Raw genomic sequence first — 24,263 nt, forward strand, 5'->3', positions numbered from 1 at the left:
AGACGTGAGATCACCGCAAGAAACACACATGGAGTGTCAAGGGAAAAATATGATTCTTTAATTCCCTTTTATCAACATATTTTAATTCATATCAGAGGACAGCATCTGTGAGATTGGAATTCCTCCAGTGAAAAGACTGCAACATTGATGATTAATTAGGGCAGCATAAAATCAGAGAAGACGCTTGGAAAAAAACTTGTCTGTTTGGTTCGATTCAGTTTCAAACACATGTAGAATGTTTTCTGACCATTTCTCTGCTCTTAGAGCAGGGGTTCTCAACCTAGGGGGACCTTCCTTGATTTGGGGGGTAAAAAAAAATATGTGACTGATGCACATAGGAATATCATTGGTTTGTCACTATGCCATTCAGAAGCTGAGCTACGAGCTTCTAAAGTCGAGGAGTCAAAAAAAATGGACTTTGCTTGGGAAGTCATCTTAAACCATGTGTGACTCTGTATCTATCAATTGATCGAATCACTTTCTGTATAATATTATACATTAAATTGAGGGTTCATATCAGTTGGTGATAGGGTTCATATCAGCTGGTGCGAGGAGCTATAGGAGGATAGGCTCATTGTAATGGCTGGAATGGTATAAATGGAATGGTATCAAACATATGGAAACCATGTTTGACTCTGTTTCATTGATTCCATTCCAGCCATTACCTTGAGCCTGTGCTCCTACAGCTCCACCCACCAGCCTCCACTGGTTCATATGCATAATCATAATGATACATATTTGGTAGCAGAATAACATTTGGGAAAATCGGGTCAAGACTTTTTTTCCCTTATCAATTATTATTATTATTAAATAGCTTACCTAAAACATGTCATGAGTCTTATTAAACTACGTAGAATTGCAGGAAATAAATTTTTCCTAGCTCCTTCAAATGAAACAAAATTAAGCTAGTGTTGGGAACCCCTGTTTTAGAGAGAGCTCTCACCTTGTCTGTGTCCATGTGTTTGTCTGAAGGATCAGCGAGAGACACCGCTGGCTGGAGATTGTGATGTGCTGCCAGTCATGTTCCAGCGGGGGCGGGTGTTTTTCTTCCAACCCCGCTGGGAGGGAACCAATGGTGCGGCACCTGTTTTGCATTCCACCGGGGGGCCAAGAGTTCCAGAAACAAGGAATGCTTCCAGCCAAAGCTACCCAGGCATAATTGAATACTCACACACATATTTTACCATTCTGAAAATCCATATAACATGGATATGGATATATAGTAACGCTTGACACAGTGTCTCATTATTTAATATTTTATGCAGGTTGACGTTTATTGTTATGAATCTTGCCATGGAGGCAGATCTGAGCGATTTCCGCTAGATGGGCCAGCTGCAAAGTAAAAATTGGCTATTGCTTTTTGGTCTTAATTTAAGGTTAGGGTTAGGCATTAAGGTTAGCACTGTGGTTAAGGTTAGGGATAGATTTCAAATCCAGCTAGTGACCGCTCAGCAGAGCTGCCTTCAGTCATCCCAATAAATGCCAACCTGCATTCAATGATTACATTTACATTTTAGTAATTTAGCACACACTCTTATCCAGAGCTACTTACAATAAGTACATTCATCTTAAATTAGCTGTGTTCGACAACCACATATCACAGTCCTAGCAAGTAAATTTTCCCTCAATAAACTTAGAAAAGTCAATAGGAAAATATTTTTTTATGGCTGGGTAGTTTCATTAGGGAGACCTGTTGTCAGTTACTGGCAAAAATAACTGTCAACATTATTTCAGATTGTCTCATGCATTTCTGGCATTTACAATTACATCTAAGTCATTTAGCAAACGCTGTTATCCAGAGCAACTTACAGTAGTGGTAAGAACCCATCTATTGCGTCTCATTGATATGGACACTTTATAACGCAACATATTCTAAATATAAGGCCATCTACTAGTACATGTCCCCTTGCTGTACAGAGGAACCACATTTTTTCCTGTTTAAAGCGTGCTGAGAGCAGCATGTTTGTCAGTCAACTGGGGCAGTGGTTAAAGGGACATTTCAACCTGGGGGAAACTGGGCTTGTTTACATCATGTCCAAAGCATTTCTAGGACAGTGAGATATGTTTCACACTTAATTGAGGAAGGCATGTCCGTGCTTCGCACGCTGAATGATACCCCCTATGACGGCTTATGGAGTACTGATGCGGGGGGTGAGATCTCAAAATAAATGTAGTCCTGCTTTGTGTTATTTTTCAAAGGCTTTATGTAATCCTGATCGCGCTATACGTTTTTGTGCGTGTAGACATGCGTGTAGATATAGTTCCTATCTGCAGATAAATTACTAAATATACAAGCAGACACATTTTTTCCAATCTCTGAAAGACTACAACTTGTTTTGGGTGGTGCTTCATGCTCTGGCCCCTGTCCCTCCCCAAGGTGGGCTTTTTTTAAAGGACACGGACACAAACAACACAATCCTTTGGGCAAAACTGAAAGTACTGACCAGAAGCATTGCCTTCAAGTGATTTCTCTCAGCAACACAAATTTGACGATGGAGAATTTTGATGTTCTATTACATAGATAGTGACATTCAACCATACATGTTTTCAAACAAAGAGTTTGATTTATATGTGGGCAGAAGGCCAGACCGAGATGCAGACACAGGAGGCAGATGGTTAGAGTCCAAGATGTTTATTAACAATCCAAAAGGGGTAGGCAAGTGAATGGTCATGGACAGGCAAAAGGTCAAAACGAGTTCCAGAATGGCAGGCAAGCTCGAGGTCACGCAGGCAAGAATGGAGTCCAGAAAAACAGGCAAAGTTCAAAACCGGGAGGACTAGGAAAAGAGAAGAGAAAAGCAGAAGCATGGGAAAAACATGCTGGTTGACTTGAACATACAAGAAGACAAACTGGCACACAGAGAGACAGGAAACACAGGGATAAATACATCAGGGAAAATAAGCGACACCTCTGGAGGACAGGTGAAACAGATCAGGGCGTGACAATTTAGATAATTTAGAAGCTCACAGCCAATGCCAGCACCAAGAGGGCAGACAAATAATAAAGTTATTTTTCCTGCAAGCCACCTACTGTAGCTAGCTAGCTAGCTTTAGTTTATCTACTGAAACCCATATGTATTGCTGGCTAACATTCTACTGTGTTACAGTGGGGGGAAATTGAACAATGTTTCTGTTTGCTAACTTAGCAAGATAGTTAGCCTAGCTAGCTAACATTAATTAAGTTAGCTAAAAACTACCCGTAGCCATATCTATGACAAAAAATAGAAGAGTTTTTACAATCTGAGATCTTTTGTATCTCGATTGTAAAACCTCTTTGCTTTTTAGTCATAGATATGGGTGCTAAACAGCAAGCTAAAATGTTACAACCAGCTACCTAAAGCTACATTTACCAGAAAATGTTAGCACATGACTGGAGTTAGCTAGCTAGTTAGCCTGGTGCCTGCTAACTTGTTATGCACCACACCTTGTGTTTGTAACTTGTTAGCAAACATGTGTAACATCAGAAACTAAATTATTTTACGAGCTAGCTATGTAACATAATTGACGAGGGTTGACAATGGTTATGATTATGACCGTGGATACATTTAGATTTCCCAACATTATAGGCATGATGCAAGATAGGATTCCAAACAGTTGTAAATAACAAGTATTGTATATCAAGAAAGCTGGATAGTTAAGTTTACAAGCAAAAAGAGAGGATAAACAATAATACTTCTTTTTTTAAACTTATTTTGCACATAATGTTGATGCTAACGTCTCTTATGACCAAAAATAACTTCTGGACATCAGAACTGGGATTACTCACCACAAACTAGAAGAAGCTTTTTCCTTTCATGAGTCAGATGAGAAAGATTTACTGCTCTCCCTGGAACAGGCCCGGATTGTAACGTTCGTCATCTTCCTCTGATGAGGAGTAAGAGAAAAGAATCACCCACAACTCAAAAGTGAAACCACTCTACCTAAATATGGTTCTCAATCAGAGACAACGATAAACAGCTGCCTCTGATTGAGAACCATACCAGGCCATACCAGAAATCCCAAAACATAGACAAGGAACATAGACAACCTACCCAACTCACGCCCTGACCATACTAAAACAAAGACATAATAAAAGAAATAAGGTCAGAACATGACACAGATCCCCTTCATTTGAATGAAGAAAATATGGAGGAAAAGAGCATGCAGATCGGGCTGCCTTTTGAGATTCCGTAGGCGAGCGAGTAAACTCCCACTGCCATCAATTCTACTTGCTAACATGCAATCATTGGAGATTAAAAATTGATGACCTATGATTACAATTATCCCACCAACGGGATATTAAGAACTGTAATATCTTCTGTTTCACAGAGTCGTGGCTGAACGACGACACGGATAATATAGAGCTGGAGGGATTTGCAATGTACCGGCAGAACAGAGAAGCTATGTCTGGTAAGACGAGGGATGGGGCTGTGTGTCATCGGCTTCATCAATAAGCACATCAACGACGTCGTCCCCACAGTGACCGTACCTACATATCCCAACCAGAAGCCATGGAATCCAGGCAACATCCGCATCAAGCTAAAGGCTAGAGCTGCCGCTTTCAAGGAGCGGGACACTAATCCAGACGCCGATAAGAAATCCCACTATGCCCTCAGACGATCCATCAAACAAGCAAAGCATCAATACAGGATTAATAATGAATCCTACTACAATGGCTCTGACGCTCGTCGGATGTGGCAGGGCTTGAAAACTATTACAGACTACAAAGGGAAACCCAGACTCAAGCTACCCAGTGACGCAAGCCTACCAGACGAGCTAAATGTATTTTATGCTCGCTTCGAGGCAAGCAACGCTAAAGCATGCATGAGAGCACCAGCTGTTCTGGATGACTGTGTGATAACGCTCTCGGTAGCCGATGTGAGCAAGACCTTTAAACAGGTCAACATTCACAAAGCTGCCGGGCCAGATGGATTACCAGGACGTGTACTCAAAGCATGCGCGGACCAACTGGCAAGTGTCTTTACTGACATTTCTCTGACCGGGTCTGTAATACCTACATGTTTCAAGCAGACCACCATAGTCCCTGTGCCCAAGGAAGTGAAGGTAACCTGCCTAAATGATTACAGCCCCATAGCACTCACATCGGTAGCCATGAAGTGCTTTGAAATGCTGGTCATGGCTCACATCAACAGCATCCTCCCGGATACCCTAGACCCACTCCAATTCGCATAGCGCCCCAACAGATCCACCGATGACACAATCTCAATCGCACTCCACAATGCCTTTTCCCCACCTAGACAAAAGGAACACTAAAGTGAGAATGCTGTTCATTGACTACAGCTCAGCGTTCAACACTATAGTGCCCACGAATCTCATCACTAAGCTTAGGACCCTTGGACTAAACACCTCCCTCTGAAACTGGATCCTGGACTTCCTGACGGGTCACCGCAAGGTAGTTAGGGTGGGCAACAACACTTCTGCCATGCTGATCCTCAACACTGGGGCCCCTCAGGGGTGTGTACTAGTCCCCTCCTGTACTCCGTGTTCACCCACGACTGCGTAGTCACGCATGACTCAAACACCATCATTAAGTTTGCAGACGACACAACAGTGGTAAGCCTGATCACGACACAGATGAGACAGCCTATAGGGAGGAGGTCAGAGAACTGGCAGTGTGGTGCCAGGACAACAACCTCTCCCTCAATGTGAGCAAGACAAAGGAGTTGATCGTTGACTACAGGAAAAGGTGGGCTGAACAGTCTTCTCACATTGATTGAGACAGGTCTCTGTCATCATGACATGCAGCACTTTGCCTGTCTCGATCAATGAGAGAAGACTTGAAATAGACAAGATGTCTGGTGTAACAATCTGTAGCTACAGTTCTCTGCACATTTTGTGGGTTACTTTTACTGATTCTAATAATTAGCTGGTTGACAAGCTGAACCAGGATAGTTACAACTGGGGTTGGAGCAAAAACCTACAGGAGGGGAGCTCTATAGCAACAGGGTTGGAGACCTCTATTCTACATGGTCTTATGCTGAGCACGCTGGCTGTGTTTGCATAGGCAACCCAATTCTGATCGTTTTTCCACTAATTGGTCTTAATCACATAGGCCGTAAACCTCCCCTAGCCCACTGACACAACATTTTTGTCAATTGTAGCCCATTGCATGGTGATTTTTCTAGACATGTCTTTCTTTGTATATTGTTTTGAGAATCTACAGAGAGAAGAATGAAGTGGTTGTGTCATTACTGGTGTAGTCTTGATTTTATACCTTTCAGTGTCCCTTGCTGGTTTCTGTCACACGATCTTGTTGTTCTTCATTACTGCAAGGTGTGTCCGCTCCCTTATGCTTGTGTACCCAAAATGCCACTTTAGGATATTTTTCAGTGGGGCACTGTGGAATGACTCCAGAGTTTTACAAAGAGAAAAGGTAAAAAGAGGAGTAAACTAAATTGATGACATGGTCCAGAAGGTACTCTGTGGTCCTCAGGCTACCTCTAACCACCTGTAACCCCATAACACAAACACAAACCATACAAACACTACCCAATTCATGTGTATGCATGCTTACTGTAAATTTAGCTATCGTAGCCGTCAGCTTGTAAATATTTTTGCCAACTTATCTTGTGCAGAGCTAGGATTTGGAAGCATATGTTGGTACTTTACTTTAATTTATCTGATGACTGTTATTTATCCAATCAACTAACTATGTTTATTTGTTACCTGATTATATTAATCATGTAATAATTAACTCAGGAATTAGGAACTTAGGAATTTGGGGCACCTTGAGAGCGGTTGTTTACCATCTCCCAAATTAAACTTGGGATTGTCCGGGAGGTGACTATCTTCTCTGCCTCGTGTCGAGATTTCAGAGTTAGAACAAGTTTGGATGTGAGCTGCAGTTCAACGCCTCTCTGGTCTAATATGTTAATTCATAACCCCTAATTTTATACAGCTCTTCAAAAGGGGCAGTTCGTCAGACTGACACGCTCTCTGACCTCACACAAGGGGAGAACATGTCCTCTTATAGTTTCTAAGATCACATCCCTCTCTTCACAAAAACACTTTCATAATTGTTCATATTTCATACACGATGTAGAGAATGGACACTTCATATATAAAGTTTGTATACTTTTCAAGTTACAGTATTTCCAAAATAACAACCCAAATTACATTATTATAATTTAGATCACCTCTGACCATTCCCCACATTCTATGTTAGAAATATTGTTCCAGTATTCACTTTAGAACATGTTAGAGTTTCGGTGGGGAAACGTCTGTGTAGACATTCCTTTGTGAATTTGGAGAGGGAGAACATGGATATCCTCTCCTTTAATTTAAACAACCCAGTCTGAAAAACTGTATTGACCAATAGTTGAAGTCAGAAGTTTACATTTTTTATTACCTTTATTTTACTAGGCAAGTCAGTTAAGAACAAATTCTTATTTTCAATGACAGCCTAGGAACAGTGGGTTAACTGTCTGTTCAGGGGCAGAATGACAGATTTGTACCTCGTCAGCTCGGGGATTTGAACTTGCAACCTTTCGGTTATTAGTCCAACGCTCTAACCACTAGGCTACCCTGCCGACCCATACACTTAGGTTGGAGTCATTGAAACTCGTTTTTCAACCACTCCACAAATGTCTTGTTAACAAACTATAGTTTTGGCAAGTCGATTAGGACATCTACTTTGTGCATGAGACGAGTACTTTTTTCCAACAATTGTTTACAGACAGATTATTTCACTCTATCACAATTCCAGTGAGTCAGAAGTTTACATACACTAAGTTGACTGTGCCTTTAAACAGCTGGAAAACTTCCCAAAAATGATGTCATGGCTTTAGAAGCTTCTGATAGGCGAATTGCCATCATTTGAGTCAATTGGAGGTGTACCTGTGGATGAATTTTAAGGACTACCTTCAAACTCAGTGCCTCTTTGCTTGACATCATGGGAAAATCAAAAGAAATCAGCAAAGACAGCAAAAAATGTAGACCTCCAAAAATCTGGTTCATTCTTGGGAGCAATTTCCAAACGCCTGAAGGTACCACGTTGATCTGTACAAACAATAGAATGGAAGTATAAACACCATGGGACCACGCAGCTGCCATACCACTCAGGAAGGAGATGCATTCTGTCTCCTAGAGATGAATGTACTTTGGTGCAAAAAGTGCAAATCAATCCCAGAACAAAAGCAAAGGACCTTGTGAAGATGCTGGAGGAAACAGGTACAAAAGTATCTATATCCACAGTAAAACGAGTCCTATATTGACATAACCTGAAAGGCCGTTCAGCAAGGTAGAAGCCACTGTTCCAAAAACGCCATAAAAAAGCAAGACTACGGTTTGCAACTGCACATGGGAACAAAGTTTGTACTCTGGTCTGATGAAACAAAAATATAATTGTTTGGCCATAATGACCATCGTTATGTTTGGAGGAAAAAGAGAGAGGCTTGCAACCCGAAGAACACCATCCTAACCGTGAACCAAGGGGGTGGCAGCATCATGTTGTGGGGGTGCTTTGCTGCAGGAGGGCTTGGTGGACTTCACAAAATATATGGCATCATGAGGATGGAATATTATGTGGATATATTGAAGCTACATCTCAAGACATCTGTCAGAAAGTTAAAGCTTGGTTGCAAATGGGTCTTCCAAATGGACAATGACCCCAAGCATACTTACAAAGTTGTGGCAAAATGCTTAAGGACAACAAAGTCAAGGTATTGGAGTGGCCATCACAAATCCCTGACCTCAATACCATAGAACATTTGTGGGCAGAACTGAAAACGTGTGTGAGAGCAAGAAGGCCTACAAACCTGACTCAGTTACACCAGCTCTGTCAGGAGGAATGGGTGAAAATTCACCCAACTTATTGTGGGAAGCTTGTGGAAGGCTACCCGAAACGTTTGACCCAAGTTAAACAATTTAAAGGCAATGCTACCAAATACTAATTGAGTGTATGTAAACTTCTGACCCACTGGGAATTTGATGAAAGATATTAAAGCTGAATAAAATAATTCTCTCTACTATTATTCTGACATTTCACATTGTTAAAATAAAATGGTGATCCTAACTGACCTAAGACAGGGATTTTTTACTAGGATTAAATGTCACGAATTGTGAAAAACTGAGTTGAAATGTATTTGGCTAAGGTATATGTAAACTTCCGACTTCAACTGTACTTCTGAGCATTCTCTGAAGCAACACATTACTCGCACTTACATAAATTCATATCAAATGTCATCCAAGAAACACCTCAAGTTATACAGTATATTGTTTAGTAGACATCGAAGCTTGTCTTAGTTTATATCAATTGAAACATTGTTCTGGATGGGATGACTGCCTCCCAAACAAGTGGCATAAGATTTTTACTCTACGTAGTTGAGGTTTGTTTGTAATTAGCACTGCCAGGCACAGAACCCCACATACTGTAGGCATGACGACAAACAGACATTGTAAAAACAAATCTTGCCAGCAGAAGTTCTGTATTGTTCCTTCGAAGTACACAATGCCATCATCCACGTTTGTGGGCAGGCCCCATCTACCGTAGCAGCGGTATCTGCATTTGCAATTAATGCCAGACTGTGTGGTTCACTATGAGCAGATGAATACAACGAAAGTATATACTTCCTGATTCTACCAGTGAAATGAAAATGTGCTAGTTCTAGCTTGTGGTTTGGATAATTGTGATGTTTATGACAAAAACAAAATGTTGTTATTATAGTTATGACTATATGCCATGGCAGAGCCGTGGTGAAATTACCCTTGAAAGTGATGACATACTCGAGCCTTGAGTGAATGGCTGGTATGCAGAACCTGAACTGAGATACAAATCAAATCAAAATCATCAAATCAAATCAAATGGTATTTGTCACATACACATGGTTAGCAGATGTTAATGCGAGTGTAGCGAAATGCTTGTGCTTCTAGTTCCGACAATGCAGTAATAACCAACAAGTAATCTAACTAACAATTCCAAAACTACTGTCTTATACACAGTGTAAGGGGATAAAGAATATGTACATAAAGATATATGAATGAGTGATGGTACAGAGCAGCATAGGCAAGATACAGTAGATGGTATCGAGTACAGTATATACATATGAGATGAGTATGTAAACAAAGTGGCATAGTTAAAGTGGCTAGTGATACATGTATTACATAAGGATGCAGTAGATGATATAGAGTACAGTATATACGTATGCATATGAGATGAATAATGTAGACATGTAAACATTATATTAGGTAGCATTGTTTAAAGTGGCTAGTGATATATTTTACATCATTTCCCATCAATTCCCATTATTAAAGTGGCTGGAGTTGAGTCAGTGTCAGTGTGTACACATGGATGAGGGGAGCCTCCTCTCATCTGTGCCCTTGTACTAGCACTGTGTCCTGCTTGGCATGGCCCACTGGAGGCAGCACACCATCAACAGAGATTGGCTTGGCTGATGACTCAGTTCTAATGGGGATCAGTGTTCACACAGCTAATGAATTACAGCTTCTGCAGTCACTAATATGTGACTAGTCGGGATTTAAAAAATATGAGATGTGTGTAAATAAAGCATTATAACTTGTAATGCAAGAGTGGTGATTGGTGAATAGGAAGTCAACTCTTTCGTATTTATATACTGTATTTCATATCTTTAGCACAGTGTTGGCTAGTCTGGCTAGATGGTCGGAAGCATTTTCTGATTAATAGTCAGTGTATTTTCTATAATGTACAGCGTCTGCTATTCAACCCAGGAGGAGCTTAAATGTCTGTAAATGCTGTAAAGGGATGAAGCATTTGTTATACACACACGTGACCTTGAAAGAACAGCTATGTCACTCTAGGTGCACTCAGTTCATTTCTCCTGTCCGAGGAACAATTTATACCTTAATTCCTTCTGAATAATTCTCAGCTCCCCACTGCCAAACAAAACCAGATGAAGGCTGTTAATAATGGCTAGCTATGCCAACTGGAATGCCTCTCCTTGCACGGCGGTGGGGGATTCCTCATGTCTCTCACATCTCTCTCTCAACTAAATTGTTGTTTTGGTCCTTGGGGTTCGGGGCAGCTTTGCAAGAAAGTAGGTTGATAATAGTCACAGATTCACCATACAATCTAGAGTCCATGGCCAATACCTTTCTGATAGCCATTAAACATTCTGAAAGTAATAAGTAAGTAATAAGTAATTCAACTTAACTGAAAGTTAATCTAAGAAGGAAAATAGTATAAATGCTCTGGGAAGATCCAGATTGAACTGCTGTGGAAATTAGACATGCTCATTTTAATTGTCCAGGGGCCGGGACACAACATGGGGTAAATAACATAATAAGTACAACCGCAGATGTGAGACAAACACAGCAATTTGTTAAGCAGATGACATGGTTTAAGAGAACCACTTGCTGCTGGAGTCTACTGAACATTCTACAGGGCTTTGAAGGGTGAGGGGCTGATTTTCTGCTCATCCTCTGCAGTACTTAGACAAACATTCTTTGCACATCACACTGACAGCTGACACATTTCCTGCCATCTCAGATGTTCCTGTACAGCTGTGGTATAAATGTTGACTAGAAAAGCAGTTTCAGAATAAACTGTTTGCTTGCGAAAGGAATTCTTCAGTTGCATAGTATTAAGTAGCAATTGCCATGTTTTAAATAGGATATTGCCTTGTCAGACAATAGTTCCGTGGCCATGCTGACAGATGCTAACTTGCCCAATACATTTTTAAAAACCTTCCTCCATAAACCACTCTTGAAGCAAAACAAAGATTAAGCAATCCTGTTACAGTTGTGTACAATTACAGGCAAAAAAAGTAATAAATAATATTAACTAGCACATAGTAAGAATATATATGCAGACAGAGAACATTTTGTGAGGGCTGGGAAATATGAAGGAAGTATTTGCTGCATTTAGCCCTGAAGGATGTTACCACTGCATACCTACTCATTCAAGGGTTTTTCTTTATTTTTACTATTTTCTACATTGTGGAATGTGAAATAACACATATGGAAACATGTAGTAACCAAAAAAGTGTGAAACAAATCAAAATATATTTTATATTTGAGATTCTTCGAAGTAGCCACCCTTTGTCATGATGACAGCTTTGCACACTCTTGGCATTCTCTCAACCAGCTTCATGAGGTAGTCACCTGGAATGCATTTGAATTAACAGTTGTGCCTTGTTAAAAGTTCATGTGTGGAATATATTTCCTTCTTAATGCGCTTGAGCCAATCAGTTATGTTGTGACAAGGTAGGGGTGGTAAATAGAAGATAGCCCTATTTGGTAAAAGACCAAGTCCATATTATGGCAAGAACAGCTCAAATAAGCAAAGAGAAACAACAGTCCATCATTACTTTAAGACATGAAGGTCAGTCAATACAGAACATTTCAAGAACTTTGAACATTTCTTCAAGTGCATTCGCAAAAACCATCACGCGCTATGATGACACTGTCTCTCATGAGGACCGCCACAGGTTAGAAAAGACCCAGAGTTACCTCTGCTGCAGAGGATAAGTTCATTACAGTTGCCAGCCTCAGATTGCAGCCCAAATAAATGCTTCACGGAGTTCAAGTAACAGACACATCTCAACACCACTGTTCAGAGGAGACTGCATAAATCAGGCTTTCATGGTCGATTTTCTGCAAAGAAACCACTACTAAAGGACACCAATAATAAGAAGAGACTTTATTGGGTCATTAAACACGAGCAATGGACATTGGACCGGTGGAAATCTGTCCTTTGGTCTGATGAGTCCAAATTTGAGATTTCTGTTCCAACCGCTGTGTCTTTGTGAGACGCAGAATAGGTGAATGGTTGATCTTCTAATGTATGGTTCCCACCGTGAAGCATGGAAGAGGAGATGCGATGTTGTGGGGGTGCGATGCAATGTTGTTTGCTGGTGACTCTGTTGGTGATTTTTTTAGAATTCAAGGCACACTTAACCAGACTGGCTACCACAGTATTCTGCAGTGACACGCCATTCCATCTGGTTTGCGCTTAGTGGGACTATCATTTCTTTTTAACAGGACAGTGACCCAAAACACACCTCCGTGCTGTGTAAAGGCTATTTCACCAAGAAGGAGAGTGATGGAGTGCTGCATCAGGTGACCTGGCCTCCACAATCACCTGACCTCAACCCAATTGAGATGGTTTGGGATAAGTGGGGACTGCGGAGTGAAGAAAAAGCATCCGACAAGTACTCAGCATATGAAGCTGGTTGAAAGAATGGCAAGAGTGTGCAAAGCTGTCATCAAGGCAAAGAGAGGTTACACATGATTCCATATGGATCATTTCATAGTTTTGATGTCTTCACTATTATTCTACAATGTAAAAAATAGTAAAAATAAAGAAAACCCCTTGAATAAGTAGGTGTGTCCAAACTGTTGACTGGTACTGTAGCCTACATATCAATACATACACACAAACTATCTTGGTCAAATAGGAGAGAGGTGTTGTTCCTTGAGGAGTTGCTTTATAAAAAAAATTAAACCAGGTTTGCTGTTCACTTGAGCAATATGAGATGGAATGGAGTTCCATGCAATAATGGCTCTATATAATAATGCACACTTTCTTGAATTTGTTCTGGATTTGGGGACTGTGAAAAGACCCCTGGTGGCATATCTGGTGGGGTAAGTTTGTGTGTCAGAGCTGTGTGTAAGTTGACTATGTAAAGAATTTGGCATTTTCAACACAATGTTTCTTATAACGAGAAGTGATGCAGTCAGTCTCTCTTCAACTCTTAGCCAAGAAGGACTGGCATGCATAGTATTTATATCAGCCCTCTGATTACAATGAAGAGCAAGACATGCCACTCTGTTCTGGGCCAGCTGCAGCTTAACTACTGTAGGTCTTTCCTTGCAGCTCTCGACCACACGACTGGACGATAATCAAGATAAGACAAAACTAGAACCTGCAGAACTTGCTTTTTGGAGTGTGGTGTCAAAAAATCAGAGCATCTCTTTATTACGGACAGACCTCTCCCCATCTTTACAACCATTGAATATATGTGTTTTGACCATGACAGTTTACAATCAAAGGTAATGGCAAGTAATTTAGTCTCCTCAACTTGTTCAACAGCCACACCCTTCATTACCAGATTCCGCTGAGGTCTAGAATGATTTGTACCAAATACAATGCTCTTAGTTTAACACATGTTCAGGACTAGTTTATTGCTGGCCACCCATTCCAAATCAGACTGCAACTATTTGTTTAGGGTTTCAGTGACTTCATTAGCTGTGGTTGCTGATACGTATATGGTTGAATCATCAGCACACATGGACAAACATGCTTTGTTTAATGCCAGTGGCAGGTCATTGGTAAAAATAGAAAAGAGTAGAGGGCCTAGAGAGCTGCCCTGTGGTACACCACACTTTACATGTTTGACATTAGAGAAGCTTCCATTAAAGAAAACCCTTTCAGTTCTATTAGATAGATATCTTTGGCAGAGGTTGAAAAGCCATAACACATAGGTTGTTTTCAACAACAGTTTATGGTCAATTATATCAAAGGCTGCACTGAAATCTGACAGTACAGCTCCCACAATTGTCTTATTATCAATTTCTTTCAACCAATCATCAGTAATTTCTGTCAGTGCAGTACATGTTGAGTGCCCTTCTCTATAAGCATGCTGAAAGTCTGTTGTTTATTTGTATACAGAGAAATAGCCTTTTATTTGGTCAAACACATTTTTTTCCAACAGTTTGCTAAGAGCTGGCAGCAAGCTTATAGATCTGCTGTTAGAACCAGTAAAGGCCGCTTTACCACTCTTGGATAGCGGAATTACTTTGGCTTCCCTCCAGGCCTGAGAACAAAGTGTAACGGGTGTCATCGGAAGGATGAGACCAAGACGTAACATTCCTTGAGTTTCACATAATTTAATAATGAAGTGAAACCTTTTGGGAAAAAACAAAACAATAAAGAATACAACGACCGAACAGCTTCATTGTGCCAACTACCTGCACACAACCAAAATAACAAGATCCCACACTGAAGGAGGGAAGAAAGCTACCTAAGTATGATTCCCAATCAGAGACAACGATAGACAGCTGTCCCTGATTGAGAACCATACCTCGCCAAACACAAAGAAATAGAAAACATAGAAACATGAACATAGAATGCCCACCCTAGTCACACCCTGGCCTAACCAAAATAGAGAATAAAAACCTCTCTATGGCCTGGGCGTGACACAAAGACTTTCCTCTTTGTGAAAAAGGTCATTCAAATAACTAAATTCAATCTAACTAATTTCCGATTTATACGAAATTGTTTGACTACAGAGGTAGCAAAACTGTACTTCAAATCTATGATACTCCCCCACTTAACATACTGCTTGACTAGTTGGGCCCAAGCTTGCTGTACAACATTAAAACCTATTCAGTCTGTCTACAAACAGGCTCTCAAAGTGCTTGATAGGAAGCCCAATAGCCATCATCATTGTCACATCCTTAGAAATCATGAGCTCTTGAGTTGGGAAAATCTTGTGCAATACACCGACGCATGTCTTGTATTCAAGATCCTTAATGGCCTGGCTCCCCCTCCACTCAATATTTTTGTTAAACAGAAAACCCAGACATATGGCAGCAGATCCACAAGGCCATGAGAGGTGACTGTATAGTTCCCCTAAGGAAAAGCACCTTTAGTAAATCTGCATTCTCTGTGAGAGCTTCCCATGTCTGGAATACACTGCCATCAGACACACATAACTGCACCACATATCACACTTTCACAAAATGCTTGAAGACCTGGCTAAAGGTCAATCAGATTTGTGAACATGGTCCCTAGCTGTGTGTTGCCGCTTTCCATGTTGTCTGTTGTCTGTAGCTTGTGAGGTGTGGAAACACTTTGTTGCTTTTATGTATTTTGTCTTGCTGCTTTTTGTTCTATGTTGCTCTGTCTGTATGCTATGTCTTGCTTGTCCTATGTTGCTATGTCTTGCTTGTTCTATGGTGCTATTGTCTATATTGTAATTGTTTTTAATAACCTGCCCAGGGACTGCGGTTGAAAATTAGCCGGCTGGCTAAAACCGGCACTTTTACTGAAACGTTGATTAATGTGCACTGTCCCTGTAAAAATAAAATAAACTAAACTAAAACTAAACTCTTGGTTCAGATTAAAGATATGACACATAGGAGTGGCAATAGAGTCAGCTACCATCCTCAGTAGCTTTCCATCTAAGTTGCCAATGCCAGGAGGCTTGTCATTATTGATCGATAACCAACTTTTCAAAATTCAAACTTCCAATACTTTTCTTTCATGATTTGTTTTTTATGGATGAATACGATGGCTTACTGTTCGTTATTGACTAAGCTCCCTAACTTTGCCCACTTTGCCAATGATGTAGTCATTAAAATAATTGACAAATTCAAATGGTTTTGTGATGAATAAGCCATCTGATTCGATGAAAGATGGAGTTGAATTTGTCTTTCTGCCAATAACAGGATCCAGGAGTGTAATTATCGCTGCAAGCTCATTAGCATAACGCAACGTTAACTATTCATGAAAATCGCAAATGAAATAAATAAATTAGCTCTCAAGCTTAGCCTTTTGTTAACAACACTGTCATCTCAGATTTTCAAAATATACTTTTGAACCATAGCTAAACAAGCATTTGTGTAGGAGTATTGATAGCCTAGCATAGCATTTAACCTTAGCATTCAGCATGCAACATTTTCACAAAAACAAGAAAAGCATTCAAATAAAATCATTTACCTTTGAAGGACTTCAGATGTTTTCAATGAGGAGACTCTCAGTTAGATAGCAAATGTTCAGTTTTTCCAAAAATATTATTTGTGTAGGACAAATCGCTCCGTTTTGTTCATCACGTTTGGCTACGAAAAAAACCTGTATCCAGGAGTGTAATTATCGCCGCAAGCTCATTAGCATAACGCAACGTTAACTATTCATGAAAATCGCAAATGAAATTAAATAAATAAATTAGCTCTCAAGCTTAGCCTTTTGTTAACAACACTGTCATCTCAGATTTTCAAAATATGCTTTTGAACCATAGCTAAACAAGCATTTGTGTAAGAGTATTGATAGCCTAGCATAGCATTTAACCTTAGCATTCAGCATGCAACATTTTCACAAAAACAAGAAAAGCATTCAAATAAAATAATTTACCTTTGAAGAACTTCAGATGTTTTCAATGAGGAGACTCTCAGTTAGATAGCAAATGTTCAGTTTTTCCAAAAAGATTATTTGTGTAGGACAAATCGCTCCGTTTTGTTCATCACGAAAAAAAAAGAAAATTAAGTCATTACAACGCAAACTTTTTTCCAAATTAACTCCACAATATCGACAGAAACATGGCAAACGTTGTTTAGAATCAATCCTCAAGGTGTTTTTCACATATCTATCGATGATAAATCATTCGTGGCAGTTTGGTTTCTCCTCTGAAGAAAATGGAACACGCATGGACCTGGAGATTACGCAATAATTTCGACGGAGGACACCGGGTGGACACCTGGTAAATGTAGTCTCTTATGGTCAATCTTCCAATGATATGCCTACAAATACGTCACAATGCTGCAGGCACCTTGGGGAAACGACAGAAAGTGCACGCTCATTCCTGGCGCATTCACAGCCATATAAGGAGACATTGGAACACAGGGCATTCAAAATCTGGACCATTTCCTGTGTGAAATTTCATCTTGGTTTCGCCTGTAGCATTAGTTCTGGGGCACTCACAGATAATATCTTTGCAGTTTTGGAAACATCAGAGTTTTTTCTTTCCAAAGCTGTCAATTACATGCATAGTCAAGCATCTTTTCGTGACAAAATATATTGTTTAAAACGGGAACGTTTTTTATCCAAAAATTAAAAGAGCGCCCCCTATCTCGAAGAAGTTAAAAATGTAATTTTCGTTAATCCAGCCCCAGTGTCTGATTTCAAAAATGATTTACAGCGAAAGCACCACAAATGATTATGTTAGGTCACCACCAAGCCACAGGAAAACAGCCATTTTTCCAGCCAAAGAGAGGAGTCACAAAAAGCAGAAATAGAGATAAAAAGAATCACTAACCTTTGATGATCTTCTTCAGATGACACTCATAGGACTTCATGTTAAACAATACATGTATGTTTTGTTTGATAAAGTTCATATTTATCCCAAAAAAATCTGAGTTTACATTGGCGCGTTACGTTCAGTAGTTCTAAAACATGCGGTGATTGTGCAGAGAGCCACATCAATTTACAGAAATACTCATAATAAACATTGATAAAGATACGACTATTATACATGTAACTTTAGATAAACTTCTCCTTAATGCAACCGCTGTGTTAGATTTCAAAACAACTTTATAGAGAAAGCAAACCATGCAATAATCTGAGTACAGCCTTTAGACAACAAAGCAGACAAAAAGATAGCCGCCATATTGGGTAGTCAACATTACTCAGAAATAGCATTTTAAATATTCACATACCTTTGATGATCTTCATCAGAATGCACTCCCAGGAATCCAGGTTCCACCATAAATGTTTGATTTGTTCGATAATGTCCATCATTTATGTCCAAATATGTTCTTTTGTAAGGGCGTTTGGGAAACAAATCCAAAAGCGCGTTCAGGTCGCGCCGAACGTCGGACGAAAAGTTAAAAAAGTTCCGTTACAGCCCGTAGAAACATGCCAAACTAAGTATGGAATCAATCTTTAGGATGTTTTTAACATAAAACTTTATTAATGTTCCAACCGGACAATTTCTTTCTCTGTACAAATGAAGTGGAACGTAGCTAACTTTCACGTGAGCGCGCCAGACCGAGGCTGTGGCACTCTGCTGCTCACTCAAAGAGCTCTTATGAGCCCCTCCTTTAGAGTAGAATCCTCAAAACAGGTTCTAAATACTGTTGACATCTAGTGGAAGCCTTGGGAAGTGAAACATAACTAATATCCCACTGTATCTTCAATGGGGACTGAGTTGAAAAACTACAAACCTCAGATTTCCCACTTCCTGGTTGTTTTTTTCTCAGGTTTTTGCCTGCCATCTGAGTTATGTTATACTAACAGACATAATTCAAACAGTTTTAGAAACTTCAGAGTGTTTTCTATCCAAATTGAATTATATGCATATTCTAGCTTTTACGGCTGAGTAGCAGGCAGCTTAATTTGGGCACGTTTTTTCATCCAAGCTACCCAATACTGCCCCCTACCCCAAAGAAGTTAACGAGAGAATCACTGACATGGTGTCAGCTGTTCCTTTTGTGGCAGGGCTGAAATGCAGTGGAAATGTTTTTGGGGGATTCAGTTCATTTGCATGGCAAAGAGGGACTTTGCAATTAATTGCAATTCATCTGATCACTCTTCAAAACATTCTGGAGTATATGCAAATTGCCATCATACAAACTGAGGTAGCAGACTTTGTAAAAATGTATATTTGTGTCATTCTCAAAACTTTTGGCCATGAATGTACACATTCATCATTGCTAAAAACACACAAACAGAGAGTGAGTTAGCTATATTGACAGATCTATTTTTAGTGTTTTCCAGACAAGGGTTGAATAGATGGCTACCAGATTGAGCAACTCTTATTTGCTAACATTAGCGAGTTTGTGTTAAATAACCCTAGTCAAAGATAAAACAAACAAACATGTTTACTCTGCTGAAGGTACCATTCTAGCAGTGTCTACCATGCCATAGGTGAAAATTGATTGACAGTCTGCATCCAAAATATAGTTAGCTAGCTATATGGTTTAGCTGATGGCTTTCAGAGTTCAATACAGGGCTGTAATGTTAGCTAGCAAGCTAACTTACCTAGTCCAGCTAGGCTAACATGCTAGCATTCTCTAATCAAGAATCTTCTGTTATGTTGTGAAGGAAAAAAACTTCTCAGCTATCGTCGAAATGGATTCCCCATCAGTTCAGCCTCATAATCCCTCTAATAATCTTGCAGCACCGCAAGCGTCATTCTTGATTGCCGCAAGCCACTGGCAGTATCGGGCTAAATCTCTGGTAGGTAGAACAGTGAAAGATACAGTAACTCATTTTCGAATTCATTTGTAATTAACACAGACAGACACAGAACACCTCACAGGCATGATGACAAAAGTTCGTGAAAAACAGATGTTTAAAAACAAATCTTGCAAGTTTGTGGGCACACCCATCTACCTAGCAGGGTGGTATCTGCATTCCCTATGAATGCCGGACCTTGTTGTTCACAATGAGCAGCCAAATTTACACAAGGTCGAAACTTGCAGATTCTACCAGTGAAATTAAACTGCGTTTGTTCTGGCTTGTAATTCAAACCCCTTGACTTTTTCCACATTTTGTTACATTACAAACTTCTTCCATTTTGTAGAAATGTTAAAATAATGTAGGATAATATAACACAATAGATATGGTAGGAGAAAATACAAAGACAAAACAACCAGAATGTCTTTTTTGAGAGAGAGACCATTCTCTTAGAAATTGAAGAGAATGGTCATATTGAAAATTAGCTCCATGGATGCAATTCCTATGGCTTCCACGGGATGTCAGCAGTCTATGTTCAAGGTTTCAGGCTTGTAACTTCAAAAACGATTAAGAAATATCAGTTTTAGCAGAAGGATAGTCGTGGATATCTGTGTATGTGCGCGCTATGAAGAGATTACGCACCTGCTAAAATCGGTTTCCTATTGAACATTCTTTCCGTAAGAAATATTATAGTTTCATTACATTTTAGGGTATCTGAGGAGTAGATCGAAACATATTTTGACTTGTTGAAACAAAGTTTACGGGTAGATTTTCGGATTCAATTCTCTACATGTTGAACGAGTGGATTACACAAATCAATGGTACCAACTTAACAGACTTTTTGGCATATAAAGAAGGATTTTATCTAACAAAACGACACTAAATGTTATAGCTGGGACTCTTTGGATGACAAATCAGAGGACGATTTTCAAAAAGTGAGTGCATATTTAATCGTTATTTGTGAATGTATGAAACTGTGCCGGTGTAAAAATATTTTGATGTGGGGCGCCATCCTCAAACAATTGCAAGGCATGTTTTCGCTGTAACAGCTACTGTAAATCAGACAGTGTAGTTAGATTAACAATAATTGAAGCTTTCAACCGATATAAGACACTTATATGTGTCAAGATCTGTGCCTTGACACAATACTGTCTCGAAGCTCTACGGACAATTCCTTCGACCTCATGGTTTGGTTTTTGCTCTGACATGCTCTGTTAACTGTGGGACCTTATATAAACAGGTGTGTGCCTTTCCAAATCATGTCCAATCAATTACATTTACCACAGATAGACTCCAATCAAGTTGTAGAAACATCTCAGGAATGATCCATTTCTAGCCTCATAGCAAAGGGTCTGAAGACTTATGTAAAAATTACATTTTATACATTTGCAAAAAAAAATTAAAAAAAACTGTTTTTGCTTTGTCATTATGGTGTATTGTGTGTAGATTGATGAGGGAAAACAATTATTTAACCAATTCTAGAATAAGGCCGTAAAGTAACAAAATGTGGAAAAAGTGGAGGGTTCTGAATACTTTCTAAATGCACTGTATATACCGTGGCAGAGCCAGGGTGAAATCTCCCTTTAAATCTACTGAATAAGACTCACATTCCTTTCCAAATGTTACCCAGATTTTTAGCAGAGATGCAGAGAAGCATATTTAGTTTCTTTAAATAATAACCACTAGTCAGGAGGATACATGCATCTCAAGAGGTAAGCTTAGATAGACCTTAGATCTTTTTCTTTTTTTTACATAGAATTCAGCATAATAATTATGTCTCTAGATTGCAGGAAAAAGCTGCTTGAAAAATGGCTGGCCCACCCCCCAGCCATCCTCATGTACTTTGTGCCCCCTCAGATTTTTGGGGTGCATGACACACCTGTATGGGTGGGCGTCATGAGTGGGAGAATGTGTATGTTTTTCTGTGTGTGTCATATAATAGTAGTGTAGGTTGCCATCACGGAAAATAATTGAATTTGTTTTTTTTGGTGTGAACTGTCATGAACTGCATGGTCGGTTGGGCGGCCCACCTACAGTAAGCTGATCTGTTTGATATTTATTTTCTCAACAATATAGTTTTTCTTTACATGTTTACATTACACTGTGCCTACACACAACATATGTTTGGTCTCATGTTTTCACTCTTTATTAAAATAATTTTTCACCAGTAATTTCTACTGTATCTTTATATCTATGAGCATCTAACCAATTCATTCTCATCTGTATTCTTATAGGGTGACTGACCCTGTTGATAAGGTCACTCAAGACAACATCTCAACATCACATGTTATACTTTACACTTGGAGTCCATACAATAAACAGACATAACACAGATAATTGTACAAACCACCGGTGACTGGCGAGGCCAAACAAAGAGAAGGTTATCAGCTGAGGACTTGAAAGATGGATTGGTCAACACTGAAGATGGACCCAAGAGCCAGACACCTATCTCTCATCATGGTGAGAAAGCTGCCATACAGTGGGGGGGTCGGCCCCTTCCCTCTGGTGAGTTGCTCCTGATCCAGATAAACATATAGTGGCAGGTCCTTTATTCCACTGGAGTGTGTGTGTGTGTGTGTGTGTGTGTGTGTGTGTGTGTGTGTGTGTGTGTGTGTGTGTGTGTGTGTGTGTGTGTGTGTGTGTTTTCACTCAGCACAGACTGTCATTAGACATTTCTCGACCATCTTAAATTGGAAAAAGGCTTGACACCATGTAACCCCAACCAAGTTATGTTTGTTACGGATTATCGATACACCTAAATTATGACTGAACCACAGCTAATTTGGTTACATTTTCAACACATTTTCAACACACACTCGTGGGGGTCAAATGAATAACAAATCCCACAGAAAGGCTGAGACCCAGGTCTTGAGTGTTTTAATATGAGAGTGGTGTTGAAGACCCTGCTCAGGGGGTGGACAGAGCAAGGGAGTGGTGCTGAAGACCCTGCTCAGGGGGTGGACAGAGCCAGAGAGTGGTGCTGAAGACCCTGCTCAGGGGGTGGACAGAGCAAGGGAGTGGTGCTGAAGACCCTGCTCAGGGGGTGGACAGAGCAAGAGAGTGGTGCTGAAGACCCTGCTCAGGGGGTGGACAGAGAGAGAGAGTGGTGCTGAAGACCCTGCTCAGGGGGTGGACAGAGCAAGAGAGTGGTGCTGAAGACCCTGCTCAGGGGGTGGACAGAGCAAGAGAGTGGTGCTGAAGACCCTGCTCAGGGGGTGGACAGAGCCAGAGAGTGGTGCTGAAGACCCTGCTCAGGGGGTGGACAGAGCAAGAGAGTGGTGCTGAAGACCCTGCTCAGGGGGTGGACAGAGCAAGGGAGTGGTGCTGAAGACCCTGCTAAGGGGGTGGACAGAGAGAGAGAGTGGTGCTGAAGACCCCGCTCAGGGGGTGGACAGAGCCAAAGAGTGGTGCTGAAGACCCTGCTCAGGGGGTGGACAGAGCAAGAGAGTGGTGCTGAAGACCCTGCTCAGGGGGTGGACAGAGCAAGGGAGTGGTGCTGAAGACCCTGCTCAGGGGGTGGACAGAGCAAGAGAGTGGTGCTGAAGACCCTGCTCAGGGGGTGGACAGAGCCAGAGAGTGGTGCTGAAGACCCTGCTCAGGGGTGGACAGAGCAAGGGAGTGGTGCTGAAGACCCTGCTCAGGGGTGGACAGAGCAAGAGAGTGGTGCTGAAGACCCTGCTCAGGGGGTGGACAGAGCAAGAGAGTGGTGCTGAAGACCCTGCGTGGGGGGTGGACAGAGCAAGAGAGTGGTGCTGAAGACCCTGCTCAGGGGGTGGACAGAGCCAGAGAGTGGTGCTGAAGACCCTGCTCAGGGGGTGGACAGAGCAAGGGAGTGGTGCTGAAGACCCTGCTCAGGGGGTGGACAGAGCAAGAGAGTGGTGCTGAAGACCCTGCTCAGGGGGTGGACAGAGCAAGAGAGTGGTGCTGAAGACCCTGCGTGGGGGGTGGACAGAGCAAGAGAGTGGTGCTGAAGACCCTGCTCGGGGGGTGGACAGAGAGAGAGAGTGTTGCTGTGTCTGAAAGACTGTCTAGCTCAGTAGAACCAAATTAACATGTAATAAATTATATGGTTTTTGCATGCATCATTCTAAATGTATGAATCATCAATCATTGACGTTGTTTACTGCAGTGGTCAATTTGCGTGTTACAATTTTAACAGCTTGCCTCAAACACCATAGTAACAGCAATGAGAAAGAAGAGTAGTAAACATCAACAACTTTCAGATTGCGTCCAAAGACCCAAAAGAATGTGATGATAAACAATATAATTATTGAAAGATGTCTTGGAGGAATGTAACAGTCTAAACTGCTACAAGGGTGGAGATATTTACATCTTAGAATCATGTCTTCAGCTCAGATCCAAAGCAACAAGTCTGTGTGTCTCAGAGAAG

General features: G+C 40.7%; 1 long non-coding RNA gene across 2 annotated transcripts in view; it reads right to left on the reverse strand.

The window, feature by feature from the left end:
- Positions 1-2,616: 2,616 nt before the first annotated feature.
- The window catches only part of LOC115109009 (uncharacterized), a 33,051-nt gene continuing 11,404 nt past the window's right edge, over positions 2,617-24,263 (reverse strand). The window contains exons 1-3 of one of the 2 annotated variants that reach the window (XR_010461157.1): positions 6,215-6,382; positions 3,767-3,864; positions 2,617-2,777 (exon numbers count right to left, since the gene is read on the reverse strand). This is a non-coding gene — a long non-coding RNA (uncharacterized LOC115109009). Of the gene's footprint in view, positions 2,778-3,766; positions 3,865-6,214; positions 6,383-24,263 lie in introns of those variants that run through there. The other variant, XR_010461156.1, reaches the window with a different exon arrangement.

The sequence above is a fragment of the Oncorhynchus nerka genome, linkage group LG25, assembly GCF_034236695.1.
Source record: "Oncorhynchus nerka isolate Pitt River linkage group LG25, Oner_Uvic_2.0, whole genome shotgun sequence".
Classification (NCBI taxonomy): Eukaryota; Metazoa; Chordata; class Actinopteri; order Salmoniformes; family Salmonidae; genus Oncorhynchus; species Oncorhynchus nerka.